We start from the raw sequence: 24,716 nt of genomic DNA, 5'->3' as shown, positions 1-24,716 counted from the left end.
GGATTTAGTTCTCATTTATCTAGTCCCATAATTCACAAACTGTAAACCCTGTTTGTTCAACATTTCTTTCACAAAGTTTATATGTGTCATTTTTGTTGTGATATCTTAGTCATACGAACTTCAACTTGCCTTGGATTTTAGGCTTTGACTAGCCAAGCACACCTGCCTCGGTATTTTCTTTCTTGCACAAACCTTCTGGCCCTTTGGTATCTACTGACTTTACGTCTTCTCTGTGCAAGTACTAAAGCAAACATTCCCAGACTACTTCACATATTGGATGGCTCTATCATTACAAAGTGTGAAGAGATCAAAGCTACAGAGAGGGAAGAAATAATATACCTCATTCTTGCAGTCAAAATTATCACTGGCAAAGGCCAAACCGAATGCAATCACCAAATGAGGCTCAGAGATACAGAAATTTATATACAGATAATAAAAGTAGCATATTTGTCAGGAAACTCCTAGACATAATAAGAGTTCTGCCATGCCTGATGATCTGGGGTCAGGGCCCAGGTTAGGCATCATTCTCCACCTTTTTAATAAGTTCCTGATGTCACCATGAGCCATGGTGACATGGCTCACATGACAAAATAGACTCCACTAGCTCCCCATCACTAAGATGTGCCTCCCCACAGAGTTGTTCTGCTGGAGAAACCCCTGAGGTTGGAAGCTCTGGTACAGCCTAAAGGACAGGTCCCACATGTTCTAAGTCACTGTGAACCATGGGAACAGCTAAAATGGGTACAGTGAACTTGTCCATTTGTTACCTAATGAAACTGGGGTCTGCTTACCTGTGTGCAGGAAAGCCAATCTACTGACCCCAGGTTCTGGTGCAGGAAAATGCAGTGTTTATTGCAAGGCTACGCAAAGAGCATGGGCAGCTAATGCTCAAAAGACCTGAATTCCCCAGTGGATTTCAGGGACGGGTATTTAAAGGCAAGGTGATAGAGGGGAGTTGCAGTGTGTGTGATCAGCTTGTGCACCATTCTCTGATTGGTTGATGGTTCCTGATTCAAGACTGACTTCCTTGAGGAAGCAATGACTTCACTGGGTTTTGAAAAAAATGAGTAAGATGGAGGAAGAAAAAGGGAAAATTTTCTGAACCAAAGGGGCAGTTTGAGCAAAGTCAGGATGAAATGTTAAAAATCTACAAAGATACTAAATTAGTAAGCATGAGGTAGTCCTGGGAATTAGCTTATTTAACAAGCATCCCCTGAGTAATTCTGATGGAGGTAGATCCAGAACCATACTTTGAAAAAAATCATTCCACATTCTAGTTCTTGAAGAACTTACTCAGAAATATTTGATAGTGGGTAAAATGCATCATTTGGCTTGGTGAGAGAGGACAAGACTCTTGTGTGGACAGGTCTTTCCTCCACACCCCTACCCAAGTGATCTGTCCAAAATATGAATCTGACCATGTTACCTCTCAGCTTCTAATCCTGCAGTGACAGACCACTGCCCAGAGAGGAATACCCACAGTTTTAGTGGAGCATCCCTGACCTCACATGAATTGACCTTCCTCCCTGGCCTTGCCTCTAGCCTCATTGCTCAAACTCCACCTTATGATTACATTAAACTCCACACCTTCTGCTGCTTTTTATAATTGTTACAAAATTACTAAAATTTAAAACATATAGAAAAGGCTTTCTACTGAAGCTATTCAATTAAGTAAGATTATTGTTCTTATAGAAACATAGGATCAATTCAAGTGTTAAGAGTGGAATACCAGAGCACTTTCCTTCCATCTGTGGAAATGTTAAATGGTCTCATAAATAGAAGTAAACTAAAAGAGTTCAAAATTCTGACAGAATGTTAGAAAATATCCCATGAAATGATGAGACATTCTATGCAATGAAGTAATAATGATGAACACAGAAACAAAAAGCATGCTAATCTCCCACCCTAATATGTACACATACATACATGCACAGACACACACACACACAGATGTCTTATAACCCTGGAGGGCATCCTGGAATCTATGCATCACCAAAATATTCAGTGATAAAGACATTTTCTTCCTGGCACATTAGAGAGAGAAACTGAGACCAGACAGCTAGTAAGATAAGACACACTCTCCCTTCAGGAGCACATGCCGCTTTGGCAAACACAAATATCACTCACTCACACACACATGTACTCAAGCCTGTGCATAATTCTCTTGACAACTCCAACTTATAACATTAGCATATGAATGGTGAGGCTTACAGTGATATTCACCCACCAAATGGAGTTTATAATATAAATGCAATGAAAAGTATCTGAAAGATTACTCTTCGCTCCGAGTTGAGTCTGTCAGAGCCTGTATGTAAAATATATGTAATATCTGTACAGAACCCAGTGTAAATATAGTCTTCCTGCATGCCCCATGGAGAAAAGCTGAGACGGTTAGGACAGTACTAAATTCATACTTCCTTTCCAAATAATGCATAAAATAAATGGTTCCAATTTCCTAGCTTTATGCATGTGTATCTTCCCGTTTCCAATATTTCATGTTTATTAGGCTAAATGTGATTTTTTTCAAGGTCTCTCTGTCTTCATTTTGTTTTGTTAGATGTCCTTTTCCTAGCTGCCAAGAATTATCCACAACTGTAGGAGAAAGATTTTAGAACTGGACCCATAATCTACTCACATGAGAACCAGAAATTACTTAGTGTATGTGGCATGTCTTTCCCAGCAAATTATAAGCTCCTTAAAGGGAACGACACTGACTTGTTCCTCTTTAAAGTCATGCCATCTTTTAAGTCGTGTGCCTAACAGAGCAGCAATGTGTCATCTCATGTGACTCTGCAGGTTGTCTGGGTGATTCCTCTCATGCCATCACCTGGGTTTGCTCATATGGCTCCATTAATCTGGAATGGCTGGCCAGGCTCAACACTTCCGACTTCACTCACAGGTCTGGCAGTAAGTGCTGGCTGTCAGGTGGGCTTCCTTGGTCCTCTTCCTCATGGCCTCTTGGTCTCCAGTTGTCCAGGCAGGCTTCCTTACACGCTATCTGAGGGCAAGGATGCAAAGCCTCTTACTGCCTTCCCTCAGAGGTCACACAGCATCACTTCCACCAATTTTTATTGGTCAAAGGAAGTCAGAGGGCCCAGGTATGGATGAGAGGAAATAGATGCCACCTTGTGGTGGGAGGACTGGCAGTTAGCCGGCCGAGGGGCAGCATCCTGGACGAGAGGAAGCTTTGTAGCCATCTTTATAAATAAGTTACCACACCAACACAGGCCTAGGAAACATACAGTAATGAAATACAACTTGGAGAAGCATCATTCATTCATCCATTTCTTCACTCACCCATTTAACAAACAGTTCTCAAGTGCCTACGGTGGTAAAGCCATAACTTTGGTAGGCTCTGGAAACAGAAGGAGCAACAAGGCAGAACTAGTTCCTTTGTGGAATTTATAAAGAATAAATGAATGAGTGAGTGAGTGAAAGAAAGGTGATAGGCAGCTGAGTGGAACTTGCAGATATACGGCTTCAAATTCTAGGATCCCTTCTTAGTTAAAGGTTTATGAACTTTAAAATGTCTGAATCTCTTATTGGAAGTGGGGAACCCCAGCCAGGATACTATCAAGGGACTAAAGTCAGAGTTGGATCCCAAGAAGTTGGGGCTGGAGCCATGAATTTCTATTGAAGGCAACATTGGCTACAAGAGCCAGAGGACCCTGCTTGGTTTTAAATATGAGAGACTCCAATACGACTGTATCAGTCTGGCCAAAAACGCAGAGTAAACTGTAATAGAGAAAAGGCAAGGAGAAAAGTCTTAAGAGAACCAGAAAAGAGTGAAATCTGGAAATTCAAGGAAAAGGAGTGTTTTTTTTTGGGGGGGGCACACCACGGGGCATATGGGATTTTAGTTTCCCAACCAGGGATCAAACCCACACCCCCTGCATTGACAGCACTGAATCTTAACCACTGGACAGCCAGGGAAGTCCCAAAAAAGAGTGTTTAAAGAAGTTAATCACCTACGTCAAATGTGATAGATCAACTGGAAAAGAAATTACTGAATTCGATAATGTAGAAGGTGATGTACAAAGGTACAAAATAATGTCCTCCAAGAGGCTGCTGCAGCTAGTATTATTTGACTAAATAATATTTATTTTTTTATGGGGGCTTCCCTGGTGGTGCAGTGGTTGAGAGTCTGCCTGCCGATGCAGGGGACACGGGTTCATGCCCCGGTCTGGGAAGATCCCACATGCCGTGGAGCGGCTGGGCCCGTGAGCCATGGCCACTGAGCCTGCACATCCGGAGCCTGTTGCTCCGCAACGGGAGAGGCCACAACAGTGAGAGGCCCGTGTACCGCAAATAAATAAATAAATAAATATAATAATATTTATTTTTTAAAGATTTTTTTGATGTGGACCATTTTTAAAGTCTTTATTGAATTTGTTACAGGATTGCTTCTGTTTTATGTTTTGGTTTTTTGGCCTAGGTCCCCAACCAGGGAGAGAACCTGCACCTCCTGAATTGGAAGGTGAAGTCTTAGCCACTGGACCACCAGGGAAGTCCTGACTAAATATTATTTAGAATGTGTTCATTATATCCATAGATGACTCCATATCGAACAAGACTACTAATAATTTGACAGCTCATAATGTCAAAGTAAACAGTAAATTTAAAAATGGCCAGCTTAAAAATACATACATACATACACACATATATATGAGACAGGCACAAGGCATACACATAGGTACCAAACATAAATATATAACTGTGGGAAATAATTAGATAAGCATAAGTAAAGGAAGAAAAATATTTGGGAAATATATCATTTTCAAATCAATAAAACTGTTATTCTCATAGCTATTGCTCTCACATTTTACTAGGATGATTTACTAGGATATCAACCTATGACCCCTAAGAAAGTAATTTTTTTTACTATATGTTAATCAATGCACAGTACATATAAGGGAAAATAAAGTGGCTTAGGATCAGTTAACTGCTTTTATTGACTATGTAGATTACTATGTAGATTACATCAGGTCCAATGTCATACATACAGGACACTGCAGCCATTTCCCTCCCTCCAATTGTTTATACTCTATTAGTTGTCTAAATTTTCCAAAAATTTCAAGTTTAGTTCCTCTGTCATCTTTGAATTTTCCTTCAAATAACTTTTCCTCTACAAATTTTAAAGGCCTGGAGTTTTTGTTTTTTGGGGTTTTTTTCCTACATTTTGAAGACTGATGGAGAAGGTGAAGAGATAGGAGGGATAGGAAAGAAAAGAGGAGATGCCACATCAATATAGAGACGTCAGAAGAAGCCCTTTGGAGACTGAGGCTTACTTAGCCTGGACCCCAGCCCACTCTTCAGCTGCTGAAAGTCTGATGATTGCCCCAAATTCCTGCCAATCTCCAGAGGTTATAGCAGAAGGTCCACTTGCATCATTCTTACAGTCTGTCTTGTTTTCTTCCACGCATCACTCTGGGCATGCAGCTCTGCCCTGTCACCGGTTTCCACTATTCCAAGTCCTTTGTCAATTTTTTTAAAAAAAATTATGCAAGATACATGTGGTTGTTGGGATGTGTCACAGTCTCCAGCCATCATCTCCCTCCCTCCACTCTCTTGCGTCCTCTCCTCTCTGGAGCATATGCTGGACCGTAACTCTCACCCTCCAAGTTCTTCCAGGCAGAGCAGACACCCTTTTCTTCCAAAATCCTAGCACCAAAAGAGGGATGGTATTCTGCTTCTCCCAAACTTTCTTACACAAACTCATTGAGGCCCTTAGCAGAACCAAGGCCTGAGCACCAAGAGGGCCCATTCTCCCTAGAAGGCAGATAAGTTAGAGGTAACATGTTCGTCACAATTAGTCTTTTGCCATAACAGTACGCCAGAGTTCTGTGGTTACACACCTCACTCCAGGTCAAGTCCTCTCTCCTAAAATGTAACAGACGCCCAGAGTGAAAATATAGCAAGAAGAAGTTAGTCTTTATAAAAAGCACTGGACATGTTCTCCACATGTGTCTTTTATAAGCATTCCAATGCAATTTCTCCAAGAAAACATACCTAAGCAACCAGAAAATGTTGGAAATCTGGAAAGGGAAATTAAAAGGTCATGTGCTTCTTACATTTATTTCCTGAACCCTCTAGTATGTAAATCAGGCAAGAAGCGAAAAACAGCAGGTCAGCCTCCCACTTCTTCTATTGACATGTTATCACAATTTAACAAACTAGAAAAAGGGCGTGCCATGATATGCTAATGACCTCAAACTAGGAAGTGTGTGAGTTTCTAAACTTTGGGAAAAGCTCATTACGTCTTTAGCCTAAGAAAAAAGTTCATTTTTGTCTCTCACATGAACTAGACTGTTCCTGTAAGCCAAGCTTTGTATTAGCTTCCTTGCAGTACATTTTTTTACCTTTGTCTTTTGAAAAAGAGAGAAGGTGTCTCCATAGTCACCTTTCCCTACGCTCTAATGCTCTACCTATTAGGATCGTAATGGTTTGGGACACTACGATATAAGATGTGATTTTGAAAAGGCTTCTATTAGGGTGAGAATTGCTGCCTCAGCCACATTTTTTACATGCCATTATTTTGGGAAAGAGTGATATTATAATCAGATAATAAGTATCTATTTGGGCAAACACCTGTGCTGATTTTTGAAGCACTAATCCCTTAGCTTTCTGAAAATGAAAAGTGCTTTCTTCCAGTCTTTCATTGTGTCCTTAGTTAGATCCTCTTCTTCCTCCTGAATATTAGTGTTTCTAAGATTGTAACCACAGGGAAGTGGGCTTCTCACTCAATGCTCTATCCTTCTATAATCTTATCTAAAAGTGTGTGTGTGTGTGTATGGGTGTGGGTGTGTGTGTATGTGCTGTGTTGTATGTGATAAAGTCTAAGGCTTAAGGGAAGTAAAAGGCTTGAGAAATAAATTTGAGAAGCATCAACTGAAAGAGTTGAAGTGTGAGGCGGACAGACTCTCAACCACTGTGCCACCAGGGAAGCCCTTGATTTTTAATTTTTTAAACTTTTTATTTGGAAACAATTTGAAGCTCATAGAATAATTACAACAATAGAAATAGTACATAGAATACCAGTATACCCTTTAGTAAGATTGACCTATTTTTACTCTTGTACCCCATTTGCTTTCATTTGCTTTATTATTTAATCATCAATCCCTCTCTCTCTTTTTCTCTCTGTCATTTGGACACTATCAATTTTAGTAAAAATAACATTTTTCTCTCTGTTTCTTGGACACTATCAATTTTTGACACTCAAACCAGACAAAGACATCACAAGAAAAGAGAACTACAGAACAATATCCTTTATGAATATAAATGTAAAAAATCCTCAACAAAATCTAAATCCAGCAAACTATAAACAGGATTATATGCCATGACCAAGTGCAATTCATCCCAGGAATGCAAAGCTGTTTAAACATATGAATATCAAGCAATGTAATACACCACATTAACAGATTAATGGACAAAAACCACATGATCATCTTGATAGACACAGGACAAGCATGTGACAAAATCCAAGGCCCTTTCATGCTAAAAACACTCAAAAAACTAGGATTAGAATAGAACTTTCTTGACGTGATAAAAAGGGATCTACAAAAAAATCCACAGATAACATCATATTTAATAGTGAAAGAATAAAAAGTTTCCCACTAAGATCACAAACAAGACAAGGCTAGCTTGCCATAGCTATTCATCATTGTATTAGTTCTAGCCAAGGCAATTAAAAGAGGAATGGAAATAAAAACATCCAAATTGGAAAGAAAAAAATAAAATTTTCTCTACCTGCTGATGAAATATACATACATATCCTAAAAAATCTACAGAAAAAAGAAAAGAAAACAGAAGAAGTAATAAATTTGTTTAGCAAGGTTTCAGGATACAAGATCAATATACAAAAAAAATCAACAGCATTTCTATATTCTAGCACTAAACAATTAAAATGATGTTAAGAAAATTCCATTTAGGGCTTCCCTGGTGGCACAGTGGTTAAGAATCCACCTGCCAATGCAGGGGACACGGGTTCGAGCTCTGGTCGGGGAAGATCCCATGTGCCGCGGAGCAACTAAGCCCATGTGCCACAGCTACTGAGCCTGTGCTCTAGAGCCTGTGAGCCACAACTACAGAAGCCCACGCGCCTAGAGCCCGTGCTCCGCAACAAGAGAAGCTGATGCAATGAGAAGCCCGCGCACTGTAAAAAAGACCCAACGCCACCACAAATAAATAAGTTTTAAAAATAAGTAAATAAAAAAGAAAATTCCATTTATAAAATATAAAAAATAAAATACTCAGGAATAAATTTAACAAAAGATGTACAAGGTTTGTACAACGAAAACTACAAAACATTGTTGGAAAAAAATGGATAATTTGAGGAAGGTAATGAGTGATAGAGTGCACTAGGGCAACTTCTGAGTTTGCAAGTTTTTATACTGTGATATAAATAGTAGATACACGGGTGTATTTAATTTGTAAGAATTCATTGAGTTGTACACTTAAGATTTGGGCACTTTATTGTGTGTACGTTATGTTCCATTTTAAAAGGGTGATAAAAATAAAGAACTAATCAAATCATATTTTATTTCTATTCCCATTATTAAACACAATGTATTTAAAACAGGAAAGACAGACAACTACACTGCAATGAAGATATAGAATTTTAAAAAAGATGAGCTAATAAAGAGCATCACACAATGGAAAATGAATTCAAGTCACTGGGTCAAAGTAAAATACATCTTAAACTAATAAAGGGTCTGTTAATATAAACTTAGAGAATGATAGTAATTATGAAGAAGTTGTAGCAGACTTGAATAAGGGAGAGATTCTGATTTTCAAAAGGAAAAAAAGGTAGAATCCAGGAATAATTCATTTAGAAAAGTGATATTGATCTCTATCAAAAATCAAAAACATCTTGGTCTCTAATACCATTCTTTACCAAATGGAAATAGTTCTCTTCAGAGAAATGGCTAACTCCAAGCCTGTGGCAAGCTGGGAACAAAATCAACCTGGGGTACCCTGTGAGTCCCCAAATGTTAAATGTTAAAACAATCACCACCAACAACAAAACAGTAGTTATATGTCATGAGGATATGAAGGAGCGCCCACTGGCAAATCTTGGACAATTTAAACATCAAAATAATTAAGGACAGTAATTAATTATAGACCACTGCAAAAATAGAAATTCATGAGTCTATTGATAACAAATAGATAACTAAGCATCTAAACAAATAAATAATGGAGAAGACAAAGCTCTTGCTTACAGTACAATTTCAAGAGCCAATAGGTAAATGTGATTGGAAAGGTATAGTTAGAAAATTACAGTTTAGCACCATTGGAATAAAGATTGTTTCAAGCAAGAATTATCAATGGATGCTAAATATAGGGGAAATTTTTGATGAGGACCAACCACAATATTTGCATAACCTTACAGTGCCTCCCTATAGATTTCTAGTAGTTGCAAGAGAAAAAGTAGTAACTATACATTGACAAAGTAAGTTACACCTTTACCCAGTAATCAAAATTAACATCACCAGTGAGGGGCAGATGGACATTGTGTATGTCTAGAAGCAACACTCTCAGAAGGACACAAACATCTCTTCTGTTCCATCTTGGAAAATGTAACCTAATTTTAATCATGAGGAAACTTTGGGCAATCCCAAAATAAGAGAGAGTTGTATTAAAAGAGAGGAAAGGATGTAGAATTCTTTTAAAAGTGCCAGTGTCATAAAAAATAAATAAAATCTGTGGAAATTTTTCCAGATTAAAATAGGTTAAAGAAATATAACTAAATACAATAGCTGATCCTAGATTGGATTCTTTAATAAAAGGAAAAAAAATTCAGTAAAGGACATTATTGGAACACTTAACAAAACTGGAATAATGACAGTAAAATAATGGTATCAACGTATTTTTACTAAAATTGATAGTGTCTAAGAAACAGAGAGAAAAATGTTATTTTTACTAAAATTGATAGTGTCCAAATGACAGAGAGAAAAAGAGAGAGAGGGATTGATGATTAAATAATAAAGCAAATGAAAGCAAATGGGGTACAAGAGTAAAAATAGGTCAATCTTACTAAAGGGTATACTGGTATTCTATGTACTATTTCTATTGTTGTAATTTTTCTATGGGCTTCTAATTGTTTCCAAATAAAAAGTTTTAAAAATTAAAAATAGAAATAAAATCTATAATAAACCTATAATAAAACTAACATTAATTGAGGGCCTCCATATTCCAAAAATTATTTAAATATCCTTTTATTTAATCCTCACAACAACATTGTCCAGATAATTTAACAGGCTTAGGAAAATTTGTCCTTTGTCTTTTTTTCTCAAAATTTTATTTAATTCCTTGACTAAATAAGTAAAAGGAACACTGGTCAAATTTCTTTGTGACATGTGATGTTGGTTTTGAGTGATGGATAGTTTTTACCAACAGGATTGCTGCAGATAGGAGTGGATCCAGATTTCGTGGGACCTGAAACCTTTAGAAATGACAGAAGAAAAGACTCTTCCAGAGTGCAAAGTTACAACACAGAATTAAGTATTTATTATTCATTAAATAATAATTATTATTTACTAAGTAATCATATTTAACAAGAATGAAAAATGAAATCACAATAAATAAACTTAAAAAAACTGGTAACTACCAAAAATATCACAACAACCAGAAAAATAACATAATATTTATATTAATTTACTACCTGACATAGCTGTGTAATACGATTTTCCTACAGGTTTTTGGCTACATACTCTTGAATCACTTCTTCATATGATACTAATTTTGCAATATTTTTCTAGAGAGCACAGAAAGATATTTCAATCTTCTATTGATTTAGTTGATTGAAATTTGTTTTCCATAATTTCTAGTGTAGAAAGTTTCCTTTGATTTCATAATTCCTTTGACATCATTACTCTTTATGTCACATAAATTTTCAGTACTACTGCCAAACTTGGGGAAATATCTTTCAACTTATTTTCTTATGGAAGACCTACTCACTATAGTACAACTATAAGTTTGTATCCTAAAAACACAGGAAGTCTGATAAATTCTATTTTGTGTAAGTCCATCAAAAAAGACAAAATATATATGCTGTCATAACTGTATATATCCTATTATCAAGTATATATCTGACAACAGTTTCTGTTTTTTAAAAAATAAATTTATTTATTTATTTATTTGTTTTTGGCTGCGTTGGGTCTCCATTGCTACATGCTGGCTTTCCCTAGTTGCGTCGAGCAGGGGTTACTCTTCATTGCAGTGCACAGGCTTCTCACTGCGGTGGCTTCTCTTGTTATGGAGCACGGGCTCTGCGCACATGGGCTCAGTACTTGTGGCTTGCGGGCTCTAGAGCGCAGGCTCAGTAGTTGTGGCACACGGGCTTAGTTGCTCCGTGGTATGTGGGATCTTCCCAGACCAGGGATCGAACCTGTGTCCCCTGCATTGGCAGGCAGATTCTTAACCACTGTGCCACCAGGGAAGTCCCAACAGTTTCTGTTTTAACTGTTGCAATAAGAACAAAATCAGGGCTTCCCTGGTGGTGCAGTGGTTGAGAGTCCGCCTGCCGATGCAGGGGACACGGGTTCGTGCCCCGGTCCGGGAGGATCCCACATGCCGCGGAGTGGCTGGGCCCGTGAGCCATGGCCGCTGAGCCTGTGCGTCCGGAGCCTGTGCTCCGCAACGGGAGAGGCCACAACAGTGAGAGGCCCGTGTACCGCAAAAAAAAAAAAAAAAAAAAAGAACAAAATCATTACTGCAGTTATACATGGATGACTGAAAGAAATTTCCACAGTGTAGCTTCTAGGTCTAGGATCTACAGTATATGTCATATTGATATACAATCTCTGACCTTACAATTGTGTTTTAATGCAGGTGAGTAGGCCCAGGGGAAAGGAGAAAGATTTCTGGAACTCATTTCTACATTGGTCTGCTTGAAACAACTATACATATATGTGTTCAGTTGTAATGCATGAAATGACTTTAAACCACATAATTGTCTCACTGAATCCAAAGTAAGTACATTCCCAACTCAGTTCCTCCTTAGCTCAGTTCCAAAAACACCCACAGCCATTCCAAACATGAGGAAAAACACAATGGTTAAGTCAAAGTGGAAAAAGACAGTAAAATATCTCACTTTTGTAAAATTACAAAGTGATATGACCATATGAATATACTGCTAAGGCCCTCCCAGGGCCTTGGAGGGGCCCATGCAAGAGAGGGCCTTGAAATTAAAGCTTTATTTAATATATACACCCCTGGCTTCAGGGCATCTCTTGGCAGAAGAAATTGAGAGTTTCACCCTGAACCCTTTAATTGAGTCTACTGTCCGATCTAGTAAACTATCAACTTGGTCTAATAGCTTATTGCACTATTAGGGGCATTAACTCAGCTCAAGGTGGGTGACAGTCTCATTACACTCACTAAGACCAATTCTGAGAATCAAACTTTTGAAGGTTACTTGTTTAACCCGGAAGACATCCAAAGGACAGTGACCAGGAAAATATAAAGACTCAGAAGAAGAAGAGTTCTTAGAATTTGGGTATTTTGTATGTCAGAGATGACTTAGGGAGGAAAGACCTTTTGCAGAATGTGAAAGGGGCTGTCACACGGATGAGGAATTGAACTTGCTCTACATTCTTTGGAGCAGAAGAAGGACTAGGGTGTGGTTTGGAGACTTAGTGCAAAAAATATATATATAGGGCTTCCCTGGTGGCGCAGTGGTTGAGAGTCTGCCTGCCGATGCAGGGGACGCGAGTTCGTGCCCCGGTCCGAGAAGATCCCACATGCCGCGGAGCGGCTGGGCCCGTGAGCCGTGGCCGCTGAGCCTGCGGGTCCAGAGCCTGTGCTCCGCAACGGGAGAGGCCACAACAGTGAGAGGTCCGCATACTGCAAAAAAAAAAAAAAAAAAAAAAAAAAAAAAAAAAAAATATATATATATATATATATATATATATATATATAGAATATCTCATGAATAATGTTTATGTTGATTACATGTTGAAATGGTAATACTTTAAACAGCTGGGGTTAAATCACATGTATTATTTTCACCTATGTCTTTTTACTGCTTTAATTTGGCCACTAGAATTTCTAACAGTATATATATAGCTTGCATTTGTGGCCCACGTTATGTTACTATTGGATAGCACTGGTCTAAGCCTTCAGCCCCACCAGGATAATCCCTAAGCCCTCAAAGCCATTGCAATTTTACTAGGAACTGAAGCACCAAAGCCATTTCATATTTAGGCAGCTTTGACTTGAAATTCTCTTTTCTTGAATTTACTGCATTTACTGTACCTGGTTCATTGGTGTCACTTGGCTTTTTCTTAAATCAGGAAAATGAGCTCTTATAGTGTTCAAAAATAGTCCAATAAAGATATATTACTGCCTCTTTGCTCAGTAGGGGTAGATGGGTCATAACAGGATGTCTGACACTAGCAGGTTTATACAGTAATTTTTTTCTTATCAGCTACTTAATGAAATGAATTTCTATCATAGCATCTTTTAAATGTTAATACTCTTACAGCTGTCTTCAAAGACCTATTTTGAACTAAATATGTTATCAATCAAAATACTCATTAAAATTCGGTGCAAGCTTATGTGAAGAGAGAGATTAAATCATTGAGGCATCTGGGCCTCTTATTCCACTAATGTGACCTCATTATATCGTAATTTGTTATTACAGAAATTTAATTTTCTGATGCCATAGAATTACTAAGGGTCTTCACATTTCCCAGATTTTCATCCAACCTAAGTGCAAACTTTTTGATCATTTACTGGTTGGGTCCTTGGGTATTTTCAAGATTTGTGCTTCTGACAGACAACAACGTGTAACCAAAGCAAGCAGTGCTCCCTGATGCTGGAGGGAGGTGATGGTTCCAACCCCTAAAGGCGCCTGGAGAGGGTGTTCTCTCTAATAGGTAAGAAAATACCTTGAATTAGCAGTTCATTTCCCCAGTAGCCACCATTAATAGATGTGGATCCTGATTTTCACAACTTCGCACTCTCTACCTTATCTCTTAATGGAATCTTCCTTCCATGGAGGTGTGATGGAGTCAGAAGTGCAGAGAGGGTTGCTTAGAGGGCTGAGCAGTTTGCCCACCCACCTCAGAGAGTTGTGAGGACAAAAGAAGGTAACGTGCAATTCCTAGTACAGTGCCTAGCCAAAGTAAAAACCAAAACAATCCAAGTTCCCTTCCTCTCTCCCCATCACCTTAATCTAATCATTCAACCAAACATGCTACTCAGTTTTCTCCTGCTGTTTAAGGAGAACCCAAGAAAAACCAAAAGGAGAGACAGAACACCCTGAGTGTCAGGAATCAAGAATACGATATTCAAAAATTTGGTCCATTTTTCCCGTGAAGACAATTACCAAAATACCATAATGTAGAAGAAAACTCAGAATTTCATCTGAAAACCCTGTCACCTTTAACTCATACACCTGTACCTATGTCCAACACTGCTTTCAATTACAACAAAATGGTCATTCTTTTCATCTCTAATATTGTTTCTCCTTGTTACCTTTTTTCTTAAAAAAAAAATTACCAAGTTGCCTAATTGCCATGGCCAGGGATGAATTCTGACCGGATCCCAGAACCCAGAGTAGTCCCGTTGTGATGGTCATTGATTTAGTGGCTTAGTTCCTAGTGCTCACACAGAAAGACTCAGAAAAAAGGACATAAGTTGCCCATCAGATCAACAGCCTCTTAGCCTCAAGTCATTACAATACATCTTTTATGACAGATGTGAACTGTCAGGAAGTGGGTGTTTCATTTTACTCTCCAATTCCGTCTACTGTCTCTCCTACTACTCTCCTCCTCTGGCGCCCTGTCTCAGCTACACTGGCCTCCTTCTTCTGCTTCCACAGCCAGCCTCCCACCACAGTAGGGCCTTCGCACGTCCTGTTCCCGAGGCTAAGATGCTCTTCCCCCAGATTCCCACATGGCTCGCTCTCACACTGTACAAGGCTTTGCTCAATTGTCTCAGCAAGTCTTTTCCGATGACCTAATAGCAAACGAAACTCCTTCCTTGCCCAGTCCCACCCCCCATCCACTGCCCTGTTCAATCTTCTGGATAGCATCTATCACCATCTGACACCCTCCATACTTCACACGTTGTTCATTATTGTCAGTCCCCTGGGCTCAAAGGCGAGGTCCACAAGGTAGGGGCTTTGGGCAGCTTTTTTGCTGCCGTATCTCAAACACCTCCAAGAGTGTTTGGGACAAAGGACAGTGGGTAAGTGAATGGAGAGAGCATACAGTCACGAATTTTTGTCATTTTGTTGGAGTACAACAAATAAGAGTTAGTCTCCCAAGGACATTATTTTTAAATCCATGCAGTGCATAATTTGGGTGACTTGATGTGTACACACATGTCTGTTTGTAAATGTGAATACAGTGCAGTCTACATTGGTGGGTTGTCGTGGTGCCCATTCTTTAGGCCCTGAAAAAAAACAAAGGGCTCTGAATTCACACGACTCTGAATAACAGATGACAGACTACTCTCCCACTGTTTTATGTGAAAGAATAAAAGAGAAATATGTAGGAGAAAAAGCCATTGAAGAGTGAAAAGAAACACCCGAGTCTACTCAGCACAACTACCACCAAGTGCAGCAGGATCCCAGGAAAACAGAGGAACTCTACATGGCTGGTGATGACAGCTTCAAGTCCCTCCCAGGCAACAATGTCTGGCTCTCACCTCCCCAAACTTCAGCTTTGGAGATTCCACAGCAAACACAGGAGGGAAACTGTGGCTTCACCATTAAATAAAGAAAATGAAATCCCTCAAAGCACAAGCATGACATTTCTTCTCAGCACCCTCTGTTTTTTTGTCCTCTATTATTTGAGATCAAGCCTTAGCGCGAAACCAAAACAAAGAAAAAGAAAAAGTAAACAATTCTTTGCAGATAACTTGCAGTTCAATAACCTGATAATTATTCATTTCAGCTTAAAGCATGCTTGTAAATATCATTTCAAATGAAGCCCTGATGATTTTTAATCAATGAAAACTGGCATTTGTTGAAAAGGCTTTCTGAATAATTACCTTGCATTCTTATTACTAAAGCAGATTTAACGGAAAATCAAAACAAACGATATTAATTACATTGTAGCCTCGTTATGTATTAATAGGTTCAGAAACCAAACAGTGAGTGTCTTATAGAGCTGGGTGTAATATTTATATGAAGCTTTATGATGGAAGCCAGCTTAATTCTAATGCTTCCATTTTAGCGCTCTGACCTTCTGCTCTCTGGAAGTGTGTTTGATCTCAACTAGGAATCCATGGTTCTGGCATCAACATTTTGGGCTCATGCCTGAGAACCCAGAATGTCAAAGGAAGTTGACTTTCTCATGTCAAGAGACATGAGTTGCATGACTGATCACCTACCTTTAACTCAGAGTCATTCTTGAAACACTTCCCCTCTGGCTGATGAATTTATAACCTCAAGCAAAGGAATCTCACCCTGTGACTATGCATTGAGATCTGCTATTATCTTTGTGTCCAGCAAGCAACTGAGCCGGTACAAGCAGGAGCCTGAAAATGAGGACAGTACCACAGGAGAAGGGATTTCCTTAGGTCTTCATCTCCTGTACTGGCTTTTAGACCATCACATCTTTACATTCATGTTCAGCTCTTTCGTTGTAATTAGAAATCAGGTGGGTTTCCTAGCTGGGGAACCTTTTTAAGTTGTACAATACCTCTGAGAATCAGTTTTTGCATCTGTAAATTGAAAATAAAAATCACGGTTGCTGTAAAGATTATATAAAACAGAATTATTATGAAGATTAAATGAACAGTCCAAAAAGTGCTCAGCAGACATGTACTAGGCTGTCAAAAAATATTAGTTATTAGTCATTATTATTAAAGGCCCCTTCCAGTCTCGACGTTCTGTGACTACTCAAATGCAATATGGAAACCCTACTGTGAAAGTCTAAGGAGACTTATTACCTCTTCAGTGTCTTACTCTGGCACAATAGCCTTCTGACCTCTAGGCTTGCAGTAAAACTCTAACATGAACAGTATGGACAAGTACAGAGAACTGAGTAAAGTTTGGCCATAAAAGTCCTCCCTACCAGAATGTAGACCACACACAAAGCAGGCAGAGTTCACCAAAGCAGGTAGAGTCAAGACGATGCCTTCGTCCTTGAGGGCGACTTCTGCAAAATCTGAATCATTCATTCAGCAAAAATTAAATGCGCCAGTAAGTGTTCTAGGTACTGAGGACTCTGCAGTAAACAAAAAGACAAGGCTGTCTCGGGAAGCGGATGTTCTGGTTGGGAGAAAAAAATGGGTGGAGTAGAAAGGAGTGGGGAGTGACACAGCACCCTCCATCCCCCTAACAGCCTCCCTGGAGTCTTCCCTGAGTTCTCCGTGTCTCCACTGCGCGTGTCAGTCAGCATCAAACTGCCGTTGACTTGTTTCTTTCCTATAAATCCTCAGTCACCCCCCTCCTCTCCAATTCCACCGACACTTTCCTCAGCCAGGTCTATATCCTCTCTAGTCCTGGTTACAAGACCAGCGCCTTAGCAGATCTTCTGGCCACCAGTCTCGACAACCACTGAAATGCCCTTTGCTCTTTTGAAACAATTCTACTCAGCCTTCAAGTCCCAACTCACATGTCACCTCCTCCATGGAGTCTTGCTCAAAAACCTCCTCACCTCACATTCCAACACAGGCAGAACTAATCATACGTGCTCTGTAATTTCTTAATTTGGTCACCCTTCCATTTATAGCTCTGCTAGGCTGTAACAGAACCCATTCACTCATTTGGTAAATACTTATTAAAATCTGTACCCTAGATCTGGTCCTGTTATAGGCACTGGAGTTAAAACACTAAATGAGACAAACTAGGCCCCCATCTCAGGGACCCAGTGGTTCAACCTCCCTCTCCTTGAGGTTGGAGGTCATGTCTTATTACCTGAGTGCCCTTGGTGCATGTCCTGCATTCAGGACTTGCTGAATGGCCACCTCATCGCCAGAATTTGATTCAGAGAGAATAGGTGTTGGCCAGGCCCAGCCCACCAGATTCTATGCCAGAATATGACACCGAATTCCCCAGTGTGGGGGAAGGTCCCTCATTTCTTTCTCTAAAACAGAGAGGAAACAATTACACCTCCCAGAAGAGTTCTTAATGTTTACCCTTTCATCCCATTACTTTTAATTATATGGGGAAAAAGACATCCACCTCCTTTCATAGCAACCCAAAATTCCTTTAATCTATAACTTAAGGTAAAATTGATCATTTTCTATCATCCACAAGTATTTTCTTTAAACATTATGCTGTTAGTCATTCAAATAAAATAATCCCTAAATTTTCCTGTCAGAAGAATTGCTATCATCATATCAGATAATACAAGCACACAAGTGTGGCAGAATGAAAGAGGAAGGCAAGATTGCAGAGCTCTATGAGGTTTAAAATTTTCATTTATTCAACTTGAAGGCTTCTGTATAACCAGTACCATTGTCAGATACTAGAAAGAATGGGTGCTAGTGAGTGAGGAGCTACTTTCAGGGAATGTATTATTAATGAGATAATTACTATTACTAAAATGAGATACACTAGTGTTGTCTTGGTTAGTTTGGGCTGCCATAAAAGAATACCATAGATTGGGTGGCCTAAACAGTAGAAATTTCTTTCTCATGGTTCTGGAGGCTGGAAGTCCAAGAACAAGGCCCTGGCAGATCCAGTGTCTCGTGAGGATATTCCTCCTGGTTTGCAGATGGTCATCTCATTGTATCCTCACACGGTGGAGAGAGAAACAGCAATCATTTCTCATGTCTCTTCTTATAAAGGCACTAATCTCATTCATGAGGCCTGCACCCTCATGACCTAATTACCTCCTAAAGACCCCATCTCCAAATACTATCACATTGGGGATTTAGGCCTCAGCATACGAATCTGTGGAGGACAAAAACATTCAGCTCACAGAAAGTATTATTAGTAACATAATAAAATGAGCATGAGAAACTATAAAAGGACCACATAAACTAAGAGAGTTAGGCCTAAACAAAACTTAGAAGTAGTGGAATAATAATGTCTTACATTTCAAATATATCATCTTTGGCCAGACCATCAGTTAGGTGAGTACCTGAACTACTACACGCCTCACCTGAACTGTGCTTTAGCATCATTCCATAAACAAATATTGAGAGAACTTAAGAGAAACAGGACTTTGAATCTGGCTCTTCTATTTATTTTAGGATTAATTCGTTCATTCCATGCATTCATTGAACATTGTTGACATTGATTATATGCCAAACATTTTATCCAAGGCCCTGGGAATAGAGAATTAAAGTATCATACGTTCCTTTAAGGAGCTTATAGTTTGGCGTGAAGTCAGACAAGTAAAGTATTATCACCCAATGTCACAAGAGCTATGCCAGACTTCAGGTCTGAGGACTCTGTAATCTCTTAAGAGAGGCACAAAGCCTTGATGAGGGGACCAAGGAAGGCTTCCTGGAGGAAAGGAGAGCAGCATGGAGGGAAAATCAGACAGAAGGAACCAGAAGAGTGAAAGTACAGAATCCTAGAAAAGTATAAAGCAGTTATACCAAATGGCTGTTACAGGTGTAAATGAGGAAGAGAGAGGTCAAGGATGAGAGAACCAGTCAGTGCATCACATGGTTGCCCCTTACAAGAATCCTCAGGAAGAAGTTCAACCCTAATATCAGGCAGTTGTACCTCTCCTGAGCTATTGATTGATGTCATCTTGGGAACATGACGAAGTCTGCAAGCTCTCTGTCAACAGTACAGAACATTACTGGCGTGCTCTGTTCAGTACCTTGCCTGGGACTTGGCATAAAGCAGGCACTTGACAACTTTAGTTGAATATCAAAATAAACTTTGGGGCTATTAGCCTTGGTTTCATCTGACCTTCCAACATGATTTTCTTACCTGATGTTTGTATTTTTATCTCTATAAATCTTTGAAAGGAGATGAGCTATAAAGATAATTACATTTAAAAATACAACTTACTTTCTTATGTAACTCTGTAGGTAAATCCAAAATCAAAGTATCATTTTAAAGATAAGAAAATTAAGGACTTGTGATTCTGGCCAAAAAAGGTATCACAAGGACTGGATTTACCTGAAATGCCTCCTTCCCTAAACACCAAAAATACTGGAGAAAAAATATGAAACAACAGTCTTTAAGGCATTGGCTATCAGGCAGTGATCCCTGGAAGACTAGAAATTAATGAGGTGAGCCCCCCCCCCCACTGCTTGAGGTTACTTCCTTGAGAGAAATTTCCAGGTCATGGAGAAGGGAAAGGGAATCAGGCAGAACCCAGCAAACTCCCTGAGTTGAGGAGATGGAGATGAAAGTCTAGAGAACAAAATGGCTAGAATTTGAAGAACAGAGCACAGGCGAGGAGAGAGTTGCACAGAGAGAAAATTCCAGTGATCTGCAGAGGCAGGGTCCCCTTGATTATTCATCAGAGCACTGATCAGTTCACGCATGGAAGGAAACTACTCCAGGCCAGGGAAAGAACCAGTCGAGAGGATTAGAGGGAAAAGTACCCAGAACTTGAATAGAGCCAAGAACAGTGCCTGTCTCCCTTCCCCACCCCCTCCCCCAGTCCGACTGGAAATCCTCTGATTCACAGGACATCAGTAGAACACTCAGAAGGGTTTTGCCTCAGTAATGAGGTAAAATTAACTCTAGACAAAATACAGCTGTGGACTCACTGAACAAAGCTTAAAAGCAAGACCTGAAAGGATCAAACTGCATCTAAATAACTTAAAGGTGTCCCAGAACAAAGCTCAAGATGTGTAGGAATAAAAGACTTGGAGCCCCCAAAAGACAAAATTCACATCCCATCAGAATTGAACAGGCATGCAAAAAAAGTTAGAAAACAGAACTCATAATGAGGAGAAAAATCAATAATCTAAAGTGACCCAGAACTGACACATGTCAGAATAGCAGACAAGGAAGTGAAATCAGTTACAACAGTAGTCCGTATGTTCAAGCAGCTATAGAGAAATAGAGAGGGATGGATAGAAAAAGATCCAAATCAAATTTCTAGAGATGGAAACTACAATGACTGAGATAAAGAATGTAATGGGTTGGATTAACAGCAGATTTGAAAATGGAGAAAAAAATATTTTCAAGCATTGGAAGACATAGTAATAGAAACAACCCCAAATGGAACACAGAGAGAAAAAAAGCCTGACAAAAATAATAACAGAGTACCAGTGAGCTGTGGAACACCTTTGAATGGCCTCATATATGTGTAATTGGAGTTCTCAAAAGAGAGGAAAGACAGCAGGGAGCAGAAGAAATATTTGAAGAGATAATGGCCAAATTTTTGCCAAACTTGAGGAGAATTATAAACCCACAGTCCCAAGAAGCTTCTTGAGACCCAAGCATAAAAAACATGAAGAAAACTACATCAAGGCATATCATAATCAAATTGCTAATGAGAAGGCAACTAAAGCTCAGAGCGTTTACCTGAAGTCCTTTTCAATGGACAAGTTTGCACTGGGTCCCTTCACATTGAGCAGACTTTATTCATATTTTAAAGAGGTCACAGACACGGATTGGCAAGGAATAGATCAGAAGTGAAAGCAAGAAGGAAAACACTACTTAGGAATGAACGCAGAGATGCTGCCATAGAACCCTTAATAAAATATGTCAACACTTCATGTACTTAGTCAAGGTTAAGGAGGCCTTGCCTCTGCAGGCAATGAGCTCTGCCAGCCACACTGGGTGTAAAGCCAGTGCCAAGGGCCACAGGGTATGTTTTCATATCACTATGTCATTACCCCATTTCTTCAGTCTGCCTTCTTCTTCTCAGGCCTTAATTTTCAGCTTCTTGGGATTACTGTCTTATTCATTGTGGTATTTATTTTTTTTCTTTTCTTTTTCTTTTGGTCACTGGATTTTCGATTGTTGTGAAAAATAAATGCTAGGTAAATGGGCTGTGTATCCTGTGTATCATTTCCAAAGCTTATAAGACCAAGAGGTTTATCAATTATCTTTCCTCTTCTCTTTTTGTACTTGTAAAGCAGAAATTCCCCTACTCCTTTATATACTTGAAGATGCTGATTCCTTCAGTATTTGCCTGATGAGAATGCTTCTTCCCTTGTGTTTCTTAAGGAGTCTTTTAGTTTCCTAGCTTGATTTTGCTTATTTTGTGATTTCATCTCTTTCTCTTCTAAATAATAATAAATTAAGAGAACAAGTGGTAAAAATTTGGAATTAAATTTATTATTGGACTAAGCACACTTTTAGTTTACCTTGCCGTCTTCCCTTTCCACTCCACAACTCCGAAATACTGTTTTTACTGAAGTTGAAGCACTTAAAATATGTTTCAGATTTTATTCAGCTAACAATTATTCTACCCTATTAGGCACAAACACTGAGCGAGACCTATAGAGCAGGTATGAAGATGAGTGGCATTGATCTTTCCCGTAGGAAGTCCATAACCTAGAGGCAGTGAGACAAGACAAAACTAAACAAAACCCAAACCAAACAATAATAAGTACTTTCCTTATCAGTGGGTTTTCTTCTGAGTAGTTTGTTCAGATACAAAAACACACACGGCAAGTCATAAAATCCTTGTTCTAAACCAACTCAGTGTTGGTTGGGGCAGAATTCAGACCTATGCTCATGAAATCATGCACATATGTGTGTGTTTTCAAATAGTGTTTTTGAAATTTCAGTCTTTTCTTTGCATATCAACTCTGCAACCATACAGCAAAAGTATGATATACCCAAAACAAGCAAACAAACCAAAAAACCTTTTATCAGGACTACTTTAAACCTATAAAACTTAGAAAACTGGTAGTAGTCAGCAGGCCATGAGAAATGAACATCTGATAGCCCAGAAGGTTCTAATTCTGGAAATAAACTTGGCTTTAAGTAATGCAGGTAATACTTGTGTATCTGCTTATCTTTTTCTGTTTATAAAAAAGTTTGAAAGGATGGTGACGCCCAGCAATTATGAACACTTGTTCATAAAAACATGAACATGATTCATGGTATTGAGATAGATGTAGTTTGGAGGCAGACCATCCAGGGAAAGACAGGACCGCTTGCCTTAAAACCCCTCCTTGATCGCCTCACTTCCTGAAAATTGCAAAGACCAAATAAAGAGCTGGAGTGTGCACTAACTGAGTATAGAAAGTGAGGAAGGTGTCAATGAGGGCGTTTCAATTTATTTCACAGTCATTCATCTTTCCCATTTCTCTGCACAGGCCCCAGGCAGGTCGATAACACAGCCGTCAGAACCTGGGTGAAGATGGCTGAACAATCAGGACGGGTGGTGCCAGTCCATTTGTGAGACTCAGCCAGGGAAGGACGGAGCCTGAGCAGCAGGGCACGAGAGTGTGCGCAAGGTCTGGTCTCTAGCCTTGGAAAAGGAGCCTTCATTTCAAGGTCTGCACAGGGGTGTCTGGGAGCCAAAAGAAAAAAGCCGCCTAGCCAGGGGCAAGAGCCATGGACAATGGGGTGACTAGGAGGTGCAGGGGGGAATTTATTTGTTATTTCCTGAAGTCAGAAGAAAAGGAGTCGCAGGAAAATAGCTTTATGTCAGCTCCTGAATTGTCTTATGGGCGATTTCCCTAGAAAGATGTTCGTTTTTTCCTTCTGAACCGTTCAGCACCCGAGCTCTCCCAGGATTTTCTCATTTCCATCCTTAAAGGAGTGGATCCTCACACTCCTGCAGTTAAAAGCCCTCTCCTCTCCGCTCCAGCATCTAAGCCTTCTATCATTCTTTTGTTACAAATGCTCTGCCGGCAACAGAAGAGATTCTTTCTAGAAATAGCAAGGGGATGAATATGGGGCTGGGGTGGAGGAGTGCGGGGAGAGAGACGGAGACAGAGGCAAGACAGAAGGGACGGCCAGAAGGAGAAGAAAGCAGTGCAGGGAGAGCAAGTGGGAAGCCCCGGCCTCTGAGGTCTTCCTTGGTCTTTTGTTGCCTTTCTCCCTGGCTGGCCTTCCTGAGAGCCGCAGCTCAGGGGACAGCCCGCTGCTGCCGCCGCTGCTGCGGGAGCTGCTCTTTCTTTCCTTCAGGCTCTCCTCAGCATTGTGATGCAGTCGTGAAGTCAGGCTGCCCTGTCAGACCTCATCGGCAGCCCTGGGAAGGCGGAATGCGATCACTTCTCTTGACTCCCCTGGCATATGCATAGGCTCCATCTTTGTGCTGAGGCTGCTGGTTCTCACCTTCCCCTCCCGCGTTGTGCTTATTCACACCCGTGTGCGACAGGGAGCGTTCATCAGGGACCACGCGCCCCGCTCCCAGGCTGCCAAACCTACCCAATTACTGAGGCTGGAAGGGACCGAAAGAAAAAGAAAAAAAAACACCCTCTGCTGGGCCAGTTCTCGTTCGTACCCTCTAAACATCAGACCTTCTGACTCTGCACGCTTCCGCTGTCCAATCTGCACGCTGACTTTGAACCGGCAGAGCGCTCATTATCCTTCGTGGGCTGTGTCTCCGAGATCCCCCTTTTCTTGTTAAACAATGAGCAAGAGACGCCGTGTTTCCTTCTGGAGAAGCAGGGGAGAGAGGATGCGAGGATAGCTGCTACTCCGCGCCCTTCTTGGCTTCCTCTTCAGATGTGCAAGTTATGCAGCCCTGCTCTTCTGAACGGCCGCTAGCACTCTGATCCCATGCTGCCCTCTATCTTTCTGTTTCTTGCTAAAGATGTTGCGGTTTCCTTTAATAAGTGGTTTGGAAGAAACCATTAAAATTAGGAGGAAAATTGTGTCATGTGATTTAAAGTCATGAGAGCTAGATGCAGACATTCCCTTCAATGTTGAC

The sequence above is a fragment of the Mesoplodon bidens genome (assembly GCF_964165515.1).
Source record: "Mesoplodon bidens genome assembly, chromosome: 16".
Classification (NCBI taxonomy): Eukaryota; Metazoa; Chordata; class Mammalia; order Artiodactyla; family Ziphiidae; genus Mesoplodon; species Mesoplodon bidens.
The sequence above is the reverse complement of the archived record's forward strand: the minus strand, read 5'-3'. Positions refer to the sequence as shown.